Consider the following 11,258-nt stretch of genomic DNA (forward strand, 5'->3'; position numbering starts at 1 on the left):
AAAGACGGCGATAGAAAATCTTTACAGGGACCTTCTGAACTGGCTTTACTCACAAATCAGATCACAAGGGCAACGCTGAGACACCAACAAGGACGTTCATGTTCCTTCCTCAGGAACATAGAAGTCGAAGTCCAGGTCCTCAACACTTGAAAAGATTTATGTCAAGAGGATGCAGCTCTCAATATTCCTCTAAACCACAAACACATTTACAGTAATGAGATTGATCAGAATGCTGATTAAGAAGGTTTTGAGATTAGTTAACACTCATTAAGACATGACTGACTTTAAATCTGAAACATACTGTGTATGCAGAATCAGCCTTTAAAGTCCCAGTATAATGGAAAATCAAATCAAGGCGCCTCCCTCGGTCTCCGAGTTCATCAGTTTGGAGACGGAGGAGACTCTTGGTAGAGAAACAGTGGAGCACGACATGCAACAGATTTCCAGATGCTGCTATCCAACTCGAACATTCTGTTGTTTTTATCTGAATCAGGATTCCTGTCACGGTTGGCCATCAGCTGAAGGATAAACAACATTTCAGCGAGGCTACTTTAATGGAGGGATGCAACAATACTAGAATGGTGAAGATAACTGTAGAGTGTGTGTGTGTGAGTGGATTGTGAACTGCAGGTCTTAAAACCTTAATTCTGGGTTATTTTCCACCAAGATACAACGCGTGAAAGTAAAAGACTTGCAGTTTAAAGTCCTGCACAAAGGCTTTTCTGTATCACGAAGTCTTAAAACGTTCAAATAACTTTTTAAATCAGATTTTGCCGACTGTCTACACCTCTGATTGTACAGAGTAGCTCAGACGGAGATGAGGTTTTACTCACATGTTTTCATGTTTTCATCTTATTCAGATCACTATGATCACTCCTGAAAACTATTCTGACGACAAAGCAAAACTAGCCACTTCTGCGTAAACTTTATTTTTCCAAGAGAAGGTTTTTAACTCACGCCTCATTCTGAACTGAGGCTCTGTGACTACATGACGCTACTTTAACAGTATATTCTATATGGGGGTCCTCTTTTTTCTACACTGCTCCTCTCAGTTCCTCAGAGGTTGCAGGCAAAGTTTATAATCTTCACCCCTCAGATCATATCTGGTACTTCTCCCATATTGTTTTTTTTTTTTTTTCATTTTAAACTGAAATGATTTAAAGACAGTCACAGAATACAGGAGTTAATGCTGTGGAAGTGGAGAACGAAGCTTCCTGAAATCTGGCATTTGTCAGAATTCTAGAATTTGACAGTTTTCCAGAATTTAAGTCAGTTCCAGAATGTCTTGAAATATTCAAACAACATGAAAATTCAATGAAAAAACAGTTAACATTTATATTTACATCCTGAATAAAAGATTTAGACGTGTAAATAAAAAGCAACACAGTAAAAACTTAAAAAAAAGAGGTTTTCATCATATTTATATACTATATTTAGCTATATACTTATATGTTTTTAGTTTTACGAAAGGAAGTGTTTGACATTTCAGTCAATATGCACAGTGACATATTTCCAATAGAAGCGACACCATGATGCTTTTTCAAGTGTAAACAGTGCCTCAAACTCTTTCCTTTGCCTGTTAGACTTTACAGTCTCGATACTCATATCATCTGTTTTCCCATCTTGTTGCAGCTGAGATTGCTTTGTCTGTTTTTGCAGCAGCAGCTTTATAAATTCATCATGTTCACACATGCAGATTCAAGTTGATCCATTTCAGCATAAATGTCTGTCCAAACCTCTGGAAACAAGGAGGATTTATGTTGCTTCCTCAGTTGCCTTAGATCTAATAAATCCAGGTTTTGTCTGGGGATGTTAGAATACGCCTTACAACTTTTTCAAGTTGTTTTCACAGCATATAGAGGCTTTCGGACCGTTTCCATGTCTTGGTCATCTGCTAAAAGCTTTACAGCCTTACTGGAAGCAGTGATATTTCTGTCGGACTCACAGTGTTGAGCTGGAATGCTGAAGTCTTCCCGACCAGCTGGAGTCATTCAAAGCTGGGAATTCTGAGTACAGGGGTGACTGGAGAGTAGCCCGGTATCACAGATCATGCCAGTAAGTTTCTGAGCTAAAAATAATATTCTGCGGAAACTTCACTTGGATCAACATGAGCATCATCTGAATGTTTTGAAAACCTGGCTGACTTTGTGGAATGTGTCAGACTTTCATATGTAGTTTAACTCTCTAACAACTCAAAGCTGCTTCTGTAACTCAGCAGTGATTGTTCTGACTTTAAATACCACATCTGTAAAAGCCTTTCTGGTAGTATTTGTGGGGATCTTTGCATCTGTTTACGGCCTGATTTTGTTGAAACTTGTGTTGAATGCTGAAACATTTCAGCAAACTGGATTATTGTCATGAGACCGATCATGAAAGTCTTGTTTTGTTGCAAAGTTCTGTATTATTATTTCCCAGATTTCACACGCATACATACAAGCACACGTACATAAAGGGTTTACTGCCATGTTTGTACACCTGCTGCTGAAAATGCACTTTGATTGAACAGCCTTTGAGAGTGATAGCCTGCTGTAGCCTCCGCAGCAGACCAGTCCATCCACTCAGAAGGCTCCTTGTTCCTATGTGGCAATATTGACAACTGCACGGTTACACACACATATCCTCTTTAAAAAAACAAAAACAAAACAAAACTAGAGAAATACGTTTACATTGTTACCATAAACACAAGCAGTGTGAAACAAAAATATGGCTAAAGTACACAGTCAAATATAGGCAGTCATTTACTGTGTTTAGGACTAATTACTGTGGAAATGTTTACAGCGAATTACTGTTCAGCCAGTCTTAAAACACACTAAAGGACATGTCATACTAAAGGATTAAAAGAAAATCACAGCAAAGATTGATGCTGTTTTGAAATATTACAGTAAACCTTATACTTTTTTCAAAATGTGACTGTAAAAGAAAACTACAGGAGACAGTAAAAAATGCTATATTTTAAAGTGAAATGTTTCACTGGCTGATCGCTGCTAGTTGATCACTTTTCACAGCGACTTTCTTCTGGTTTTCATTGAAAGTTTTGGGGGGAAACAGTTTAAATCGATCAAGTGAGTAGAACAAAATGAATCTGTAATGGAGCCTGTAGTCTTTGTTCTTATGATACTTTGATAACAAAAAAGTACATCCTGGGTTTCACTGAAGAGGTTTCTACCAGAATCCAGCGAGTTTTTTCCTCCTCTGATGAATTGTTGAATTGTATCTATGACAGGAAAAGGATGTTTTTGTAATTTCAACTGGTGTGTTATTTTCCCATGGGGCCTTCATCCTCGACCTGATGAGGGGACGTGAAGCCCTGTAGATGATTTTCTGTAGAAGTGTTTTTCTTTCTGCATTAACTCGGAGTCAGTGTGGTTCAGTTCTGAGGTTGAATAGAATCCGCGGCTCTCGCAGCGTCACTCCTGCTGTTCTGTGGCGCTGCCTACTCTCTGTACTGTTCAATATGCCACTCATCTTTCTTAGCTGTGCTGAAATTAGACTGAAGTTTTAATTTTTCCTTCTGTGCTGTATCTCTTTGTTAACATTTTTATGATCACAGCTGTATTTTTCTAAATGGTGTTTGTACTCTGCTCTCTGGTGACTCTGAGAGAACATGGAATAATGACATTAGCTCTAATCTCTCATGTAACAAAGATTTTTGTACAATGTCTGACTTGAAAATGTACCAACTTGAAATTTTTACTGTTTACTGTGTAATTAAAAGAGCATATTATTACGTCTTGACCTTTCAGTATCAGCATGCTCCTCTATAAGACCAAAGTCATCTCTCGTTTCCCACGGAGCTACATCGTGTGTTTTACTTTCATGCATCTAATAACAGTACTTCATTGAAAACTATTCCTCAAAATAATTCCTGAAAAATGTGGCAGTGTTACATCGGCAGCTCTAAAATCAGATATGTGGCCAGAAGCGTCACTACCAGACTTGACATTTTCCTTTTACGCTGTCCAGCCAGGTGAGATGGATAATACAAAGGTCAACACTGTGGCCTGGAGGTCAGTGACACAAACTTGGGATTAAAGATTCACAGATTCCATTCCTCCTGCTGCTGAAGCTCCCTGAGCGAGAACCTTGACCCCACTGCTCCCTGGACTCCGCACAGCAGGAGCCAACTGCCCCGAGGAAGAGGTTGAATGCTTCTTCTTCTTCTTGTGCTCCAGCGAGTGTCAAAATATCCCGTCCCAGTGCATTGAGCCAACCAGGTGAACCAGGTTTTTCCAGTGCTGGCGATCTTGTGCCAGCTGCTCTGCATCCTCCACAGCAGCTGCGTGTTGTTGGAGGTCGCCCGCAACGACATCGAGCCATCGGCCTTTGGGTCAAACTGGAGAATGGCTCGTGTCGGATGTTCTGGGGTTAGACGAAGGACATGGCCGAGCCAGCGGGTGTGACGTTGTGCGACCAAGGAAGACGCTCCTGTCGACGACGCTGTCCTGTGCGGGCTCTAAGCACTTCATCGGAAACTCGCTGGGGCCACCTGATGTTCTCGATGGTTCTCAGAGCCCTGCTATCAGGTATTGCTATTCTTGTGGCCAAAGTGTCGTTCAGGGGCCACGTTTCTGAGCCATATAACAGGATGGAGAGTACGGCTAATTTGTAAATCCGGAGCTTTGTCGTGCCTGAGATGATCTGGTGCCACCAGAGTGGTTTCCAGAGAGACTGCAGAGCAGATGCTGCCAGGGCTCGTCTGCGATCAATCTCTGGTTTTAGGTCCCCGTTGTCTGTCACCGTGGACCCCAGGTACACAAAGTTCATGACAGGCTCTACGATGTCGCTCCCAATTTGCATCAGAGGGGGATCTGCTCCGTCACCAACATGCATGAACTTGGCTTTAGTCCAGCTCACTTGGAGGCCGAGCTGGAAGGGCACGGTAAAGCAAGATCCTGGTGAAGACCTTGCCAGGGATGGAGAGCGTTTCCAGAAGGGCAGAATGACGCCTCTGGTCCAGTTGGTGGGCAGCTGCTCTGTTTCCCACACCTGATTGTTGGCCGCTCCACCGTGCCATCACCACCGGTTTTGAGGTAAATGCAGAGAAGGAAATTTCCTTTACAAATCTGAAAAGTGGAGTTTCACTGGGCCTGCAGCAGCACCAACATGTACCATCAGAACCTTGATCTCACTTGGTGTGGTATCACCAGCGCAAGTATAATTTCAGAGTGGGTTCAATGTTTTCTCGTGCACACAGATACTCTAAAAACTCAGAAAATTCCAGTGTTCAACTGATAGACTGTGAGCTTTGATACAGGTGCAGAGCTGCGGTGCAGTGGGCAGGTTTCTCTCTTTGGGGTCTTTCGGAGTTTGCACTGTTCTCTCTGTGCATGTGTGGGCACTCGAGCTTCCTCCCTCAATTGAAAGACGTGTGTTGTTGGTTAACTGATTCTAAAGTGGGCAGATGGAATAATGAAACCTTTAGGTGTTCACATTTGGTTATAACTTTTTGCTACGCTTCAACCAGTACCCTTAAAACTAGATATCCATACATCCATGCAGGCATAAATAAACATTTCACAACAGTGATAAAGTTTTCAGGACTTTTATCCTTCCTCTCAGACCTGAGTTGACGACTCAGTTTTCCCATAAAGGCCATAATTGAAGTGGATCGAGCATTTGGGAACATATGACTCAGTACATTTTCTCACAGAGTTCACAGCCACTGAACCGCTGTGTAATTATTCGTGTTCAAACATTCTGGGTGACAAAGTGGCCAATGGCAGCAGCTCTGATGATGCGTGATGTAAAGTTATGAAAGCAGGAAGCACAGACCAGAGTCAACAGCACACAGTCACAATGTTACAGTAAATCTGCTCATTTCGCCGCCATATTTCTCCCACTAGAAACATAAGTTCCACTTTAAATTTTCAAAGATTCATTAGAAATGTAAGAAATGCCTCACAGTTCAGAGACATAGCTTTCCAAGCACGATGAAGACAGGATGGATAGATAAATGCATATAGCTAATCAATCAGTCCAACCACAGTAAATGTTCAATGCTTCTTCTATTTACATTAGATTCATTAGAAGCTGGATATGCTGCAATAAATCAACCAACCAATATTTCTTTGGCTGTTTTCATACAAAAATAATATAGCACAAAGTGCTTTAATAATAAAATCAAAAACAGTGACACCCTCTTGAAGCACACACACACACACACACACACACACACACACACACACACACACACACACACACAGACTACATTTGAAACTAGACAGCAAATATAGATCAGAGGTTCTCTTGGAGAAGCAGCTCATATCTCCAGTTAGACTAGTGTCGGAGTAAATAATTTAAAAAGAGGAAAAAAAATTGAAACAAACACAGTTACACACTGGAATACAGGCTTGAAAGAGATGGAAAATGAAAGATTAAAACAAAAATAAAAAAAAATCAAATATAATCATATATAAGAAAAAAAAAATAACGGTAAGAATCAAAACTCCAACTTGAAGTACTGAGAGAGCCATGTGGTGATTAAAGGACAGGCCTGAGAGCCCTAAGGTATCACGAAGACCATCATAAGACTTTAAAATGGATGTAATAAGTACTCATTTTCTGATCAGCACACATACAGCTGCATTTTGGATCACTTGCAGTTGTGATATTTTCTTTTGGAAGAACTGAAAGCAGAGCTTTGTAATAACTGAGCCTGCATGCAATGAAAATGTGCACGTGTGTCTGTATATGGCTTTCATGAGAAACGGTTGCACCCTGGCAATGTTCTTTACATGAGTCTTGTTTTTTAACGGGACACAAAACAGGTCTGAGTCAAAAAAAAGACCACCAGGTTTTTCACCTTATACCTGCACCTTATACCTGCCTGTCAACATTCAGTTTCCCTCTCTCTGAGCTTCACAACCAATGATCAGTACCTCTGTTTGGTCCTAAATGAGCTACAGAAAATCCTTTGCCATCCAGTATTTGACATCTAAAACATAATGAAAAACATCCTCCAGACCGGGGTCAGCAGGGACACGGCGATGTGTCACCAGCAGCGCTGTGGAAGCTAATGCAGATGATATTTCCAAGCAGCAGGATGTAAAGTTTAAAAAGGAAAACACCTAAAATACACCCTTTTAGAACATCACAGTTTATTTTATATTAGATGAAAACTCATCGAGACCCAGGAAGAAAATTCTCTGTCAGTGAGATTTGATTTGAACCAATGAGGAACCAGAAAATGAAATGATTTGGGTTGTTTTTTTAAAGAACTTAATGAAATGCTGTATCAAAGGCCGCACTCAGTCAGGAAGTACTGAGAGGTCCTTCATTACTTCATTCAGAGCTCACATTCACATCAACAGACTGAGGGAGAAAAGTTTTAGTCACATATAGAACATGAAGACACATACAAAAAAGCCTGGATTTTTACATCCAGGCCTTCTGGGGGAAACCACCCTGCTCTGCTGGGTCGATGGCATATCAACGGCTTCTGACCCAAAACGTTAAGTTGTCGGTTTAAAACACGTTGCTGGATATTAAAGAGTTTCTGATGATAAAAGCAGGAAGTAGGTTGCAGGGAGCAATTTGATTCTTCTGTAGTAGATGGTCACTTGTCTGAATTCATTCTTAACGTTTGATAAAAGTGCAAGTCTGAAATAGATACAAATTCAGCATGCTCATCTGCAACGCCAGAAACTGATGTTTCATCCCTTCTCGACGGTCCTTGGAGCTGTGCTCACCTGTCGAGGATTTCTTGATGCTCTTTATATTTACCTAAGACTGGAAAAACTGAGCAGCGTGTGGTAGCTGTGGCTCAGTTGGGAGAGCAGGATTTACTCAGGTTGGTGGTTTGATCATGGATCAATATCATGGCATCTCCAAAATGAACTATTCCCACACTGCTGCTCATACTTTTAACAGTGACTCCAGCGTACCGTCAAGAACCAGTCCAACTGTGTTCTGATTTGCTCTTTTCAAAAACTTTGAAATTTTGAAAATAAATCTAAACATTAATGAACGCAACAGTTTACATTCAATATTTTTTTTTCTTGAAAGATGCATTTTTTGCTGGAAGGAACAAATGTGTGGAGTTTTTCATACCTATTCCATTTTTGGCTAATTTAACAAACTGTGACAACAATTATGTCCAAAATCTTGTCAAGAAAGTTGAGCTATATTCATTGAACACTGCCAGAATGACTTGAAAATCAAAAAAGAAAAAAAAAATGAAAGGAACAAAATGTCCCCAGGTTCTGTTCAGTGTTCAATTCACTGTGCACACTTCCTGACAGTGACTGTCCTCTGGCCCTCAGAGCTGCTGCTTACACAGTGGTGATGGCGAAGAATGGGACAAATCATGCATACAGGGGGGATTCGACAGTCGGTCCGTCCGTAAGTTGTACAGACAGACACACACACACACACTCTCCAGTCTGAGTGCCAGTGATAACATAGCTCAGCGGACCCATCTCCTCATTTCCCGTGTCCTCGGCCAGAGTTGGTTCTGGCACTGCAGCTTCCGCTAGCAGCTCCCAGCAGAGACATCAGAGCATCACTGTATCCGCTCTGAGGTGTGTGTGACCGTGTCGCCTCCTCTTTGTTCCCATAACACTCCCGGTGTCACTGCCAGGCGCAGGAGGTGTGTGGGAGTGAGACATCAAACCAGGTGCACTTGATCAATGTTCAACAAACCCTCTGAGAGAGTGACCCGGCCGCCGGCGCCGAAGGAGCGTCCCAAAACCAGCTGCAGTGTCAGATGAGGTGTGTGTGTGAGCAACGAGTATTCAGAGGTCCTAGATCCAACAGGGCCTGGCGGGGAAAGCCCCACCCCAGGGCATCGGCCCAACTTCCACAACCCCACAACAGAACTGATCAGGCACCAACAGCGACAAAGAGACCAGACCAAACCGTCACACCGGAGCGCCATGAGAGGAGCGAGAGCCGGCGCAGGGCAGACCCTGAAGAGCTGGCAGGAGAGGAGTTACCCCCGAGCCACAAACCCAGTGAGTGGGAAAAGCCCAGAGGAGATGATGCCCGGCGGAAGGGGCGGATGGACCATGCTGCCAACGGAACTGTTGCCCTGTCTGAGCAGGTGTGGTGCAGCTGGCTGCTCTTCCCATCCCCCTAACCCCGAATGTTGTGGAATGATGGGGAAAGTAGATAATGCAGAGCGAGGGAATAAATAACTTTTAAAGAAGCTCGACCATTTCTACTTCATGAGAAGGTCCTTGTCCTCTAACCCTTGTGACAAATGTGCTGCGTGCCTCAAACTGATCAGGTCACTGGGTGTCTTTCTGACCGATCTCCACAACAGCGGCAGTACGAACCTCAGTCTGCTCCTTCCACTGTCTTCCATCAACACAAACGCCAACAGGAGACAGATGAATTCCTCCTCCTTAATGTGTCTCCACAAGGCCTCGCCGCCAGAGGTGAAAAGGTCGTCATACATCAATACCTCCAATTGTAACATCTACAGAGAGGATCGACGTTATTGATCCGGAGCAGCGTTCATCAGACGCTCCATAAAGCGGCAGTCTAAAAAAAGAAAACCAACTAATCATTTCTGACACTTAGACCTGACAGTTTCACGGGGGGCTGACAGAGCAGCAGCTGGAAAGTACAGCATGACTGCTGAAGATGTGTTAAAGGCAGACAGAGACGCATCAGTGCAGACTGTACGAACGGCATACAAGCCAAGGTGTGTTTAACCCTGAAACACCATGAGGATTGTGGGTAAAACAGCTCTGTCACTGTTTTGGGCTTCTGTAGACAGAGATGCAATGAAGAAAAAGTGCAGCCCTGGGAATGACCATAAACAGCCAAGATTCACCCCACACCGACTTATAGAAGGATTAAAGACTCAAATGGAGTGAATGGATATAAAACAAAATAGTTTTCTGCTTCAACAGTGAATGGTGAGCAACCGACACATCTGAAGCTCAAACCAAAGGGGAAAAAGTAGTCGAGTCTCGACTTTGAGTCCTGAGCGGTCAGACTGTCACCTTCATGTCCTTCAGCTTCCTCTGGGCCAAATCAAGGAAGGACTTCATTCATCCCACACAGAGAAATTCAGCCAGATTCATATTGATGAAATGAGGAGAAAAAAGAATTTTAAACAAGGCATCTCCCCAAAACTAATCAGAAATCTAACAAGTATATCTCTGAAAAGCAAATAGGTATATTCCACTCATTTTAAGGTTCTGCGATCATCAGTTAAAGAAATAAAGAAAATATAAAGATCTATTTATGCTCAACCACTGAGGGTTGACTAAATATAAACTGTGAAAAGGGTTGATACACACTAGCCGGTCATTTTGTGACGCTTTAAAGGGTTCTGCATGATTAAAAAGGAACATACACAGCTGCTGGAGCGATGTGAATATTTTTCTTTGGACTCCAACATGCTGCTCAGCACACTGCAGCTCTCTACACCAAACCACCTCTGACAAATATGCATTTATGGCTTTCCAATCAGAGAGGTTCCAGGTTCATTGAGCTGTGTGCCTGGTGCTGAAGTGTCCTCCCAGTCAGGATGAACCATCCCAAACGCACAAATTCACACATTCCCATGTGAGTTACAGTCTCCCCCCTGTGGTCACAATATGAACTGTTCACTCAGCAAAGGAGGATCGAGGTGAATGTGGATGAAAAATCAAATTGATCTATCTTATAACAGGAATGCCTATTCATTTTCAGAATAAAGTTGCCTTTTTGGATTCATGATCAATCATCCAAACAGCATTTTCTTCTTCAAGGCTGCATATCCTGACTTCATTAACTGAGTCATTTTAAAGCGATACTTCAACATTTTGGCAAATTGGCCCATCTAGGGCAATTCGGTAGCCATTTAGAACAGCATACTTACTTTTTTTGTGAGGGCGAGCTGTTGTTTATTCAGCGGTGAGTCTGAGGAGAGCTTCACGGCGGACATAATGGAAGTGGTTGGTACAGTAGCTTCCCTCGTCAAACTCATCAATCCAACACAATCCAACAACCCCAAAACACACTTTGGTGGACACATTATAATCCCCACATTCACTACGCTGTGAAATATTAATGCAAAATTACGAGATTGAGCGTTTTTTTGCGAAGATTGCTAAGACGGAACTACTTACTAAACATGGCGTCTGGGCGTAGTGATCTCAAAAGAAAAAGTAGTTCCCAATATTTGCTTCAATGTCGTAATGCTACAATATTATTTGTTGGTGTTTCACAGCGTAGTGAATGTGCGGATTATAACGTGTCCACCAAAGTGTGTTTTGGGGTTGTTGGATTGTGTATTTGATGAGTTTGACGAGGGAAGCAACTGT

The sequence above is a fragment of the Salarias fasciatus genome, chromosome 1 (assembly GCF_902148845.1).
Source record: "Salarias fasciatus chromosome 1, fSalaFa1.1, whole genome shotgun sequence".
Classification (NCBI taxonomy): domain Eukaryota; kingdom Metazoa; phylum Chordata; class Actinopteri; order Blenniiformes; family Blenniidae; genus Salarias; species Salarias fasciatus.